The sequence below is a fragment of the Malania oleifera genome, chromosome 4, assembly GCF_029873635.1.
Source record: "Malania oleifera isolate guangnan ecotype guangnan chromosome 4, ASM2987363v1, whole genome shotgun sequence".
Lineage (NCBI taxonomy): Eukaryota > Viridiplantae > Streptophyta > Magnoliopsida > Santalales > Ximeniaceae > Malania > Malania oleifera.
In genome coordinates, this window is record NC_080420.1 from 98,576,965 (window position 1) to 98,579,168 (window position 2,204).

Consider the following 2,204-nt stretch of genomic DNA (forward strand, 5'->3'; position numbering starts at 1 on the left):
AATTACATACAACCATACATTCCACACTTATTTGGTTTACAACAAATCATATCGTTTTCCAATTCAAGCATACAGTTTCATACAAATATGGATAACAGTTATCTCAATAATATAGTTTAAACAAAACAAATGGTTTTCCAAACAAAGCAGAGATGCCCAAAATCCCCAAATTTTTCTAAAAACTATAACTCGAAAATCCTGTATTTTACCCGATAGAATTCCCCAAATAAGTTACCAAAACATACATACGATTGTAACCTACAGGTTTACCGATCTCGATTTCAAAAAGTAACTGATATAAACTGAATCCCCTTACCTTAACCCGAATCCAACTACGAACTCTACGGTCCCCAAAACTACGAACCGAGACTCCAAAATCTATAAACCACTGTACAATACATGCTTACAACTCATACTACTACACATATTTTGAATCAGAAAGGAAAATCAAGCCTCACTTCGATTTTGGATCAAAACCCGAAACTGCTCGAAACGAGATTTCGATATGCTAGAAGCGTAGAGAATCCTTCCTTGATCCTCGCAGTAACATCGGATTTATGACGTAGGCAACAAACGACAAAGAAATCAAGAGAGAGAGAGAGAGAGAGCTTTGAGTTCTAGAGAGAGAGAGAGAATACTTAGCTAACTTAGCTTGGAAGCAACTCATTTGGATATTTATAACCCTTTGACTTAGCCGCTCTCGTCGACGAATTGGCGTCCTCGTCGACGAGTCCACCATTACCTTCGTCGACGAGACAATGGTCTCGTCGACGAGCCCGAGATTCCAAATTATCCAAAATCCCTCAGGATCTCCTCGTCGACGAGACACTGAATTTCGTCACCGAGAACAAAAGGGACTTCGTCGACGAACTCTAGCTTCATCGACGAAACTTGCCCAAATTACCATTTTACCCTTCTTTCGAATACTTAATCCACATATTACGGTTCGAGTTTTTACATATACTCTCAAATATAACTAATTTATTTAATTTTTCAAATTCCACTCTCACTTTGGGGTGGGGCCTAAAAAACCTAAATTGGAAATTTACTTCAGGCAAAATGACGACGATCACGACTAGGACCCCGTGGTGGTGCTCGATCATTGATTTAAAAGCAGATTTAAGGAGAAATTGAGAAATAGGGAAAAGTTACCTTACCCTAGTAATGGTGTGTACGTCGCTCCCACAATAAATCCGCTCTAGTAGAAATGTTGGTGGCGGAGTTAGGAACCCAATGGTATCTTCCGTTTCTCAATCAACCGAATATCCGCCGAGAAATTGAAGAGAGAAAGGAGAGAGACGGAGGAAAGGACGAGAATTCAGGGGAGGTGCGATGTTCTTCTTCTTTCTTTAAAAAAAAAATCTCTTGAAGCAGAAAAAAAAAATCTCTTGGAAGTTATTAAACTACCTATATATATATATTCCTATATTATAATATAATATATTATATTATATAATTTAATTAATAATAATTATTTAATTAATTTAATTAATTTTTTAAAATATTATTTTCTTTTATTATTTATTTATTTATTTTTTTGGGATCACTACAATAAAAGTATTAGTACAATAAATCATTTTATGACAAAATATATCCTATATTTTAAAAGCAATGCAAAATATTTTTTAAACATAAATGAAACTAAAATTAAATAAAATTAAATTTATAAATCTATTTTATTATCTTTTAGAAGTAGGATAAGTAAGTATAAAGAGATTAAATTCAATAACATTAGATAAGTACACATTTAAAAATGTTATTTTAAGTAGGTCAAGATTTGAATCTATAAAAAATTCATTTCATTTAAAAAATAAAATAAATGCAATGGTATTAAAAATTTTAAAAATAAAATGTACATCCTAAAAAATTAGAAAAATAAATTCCTCTAATGTCTTTAAAATTGGTCTAAGGTATTTGACATTATTTAGATAAATAATAATATAAATTTTAAAAATAAACCTTATAAATGAAACTATCATCCAAATAATAAAATTTAAATATATTTAAAATTTTTAAAAATTGTAACTGGTCATTAAGCAAAAAAAATTTGAGGTTGAACATGGCAATTTAGAAATTGTAATAAATTTATTATTATTTTTTATAAAAGGAAAACATATATTGAGATTTTTATAATAAATAATAAATAATAAAACAACTACTTATTAATTTTTATTTATAATGTCATTACATATTAGAATTTAATA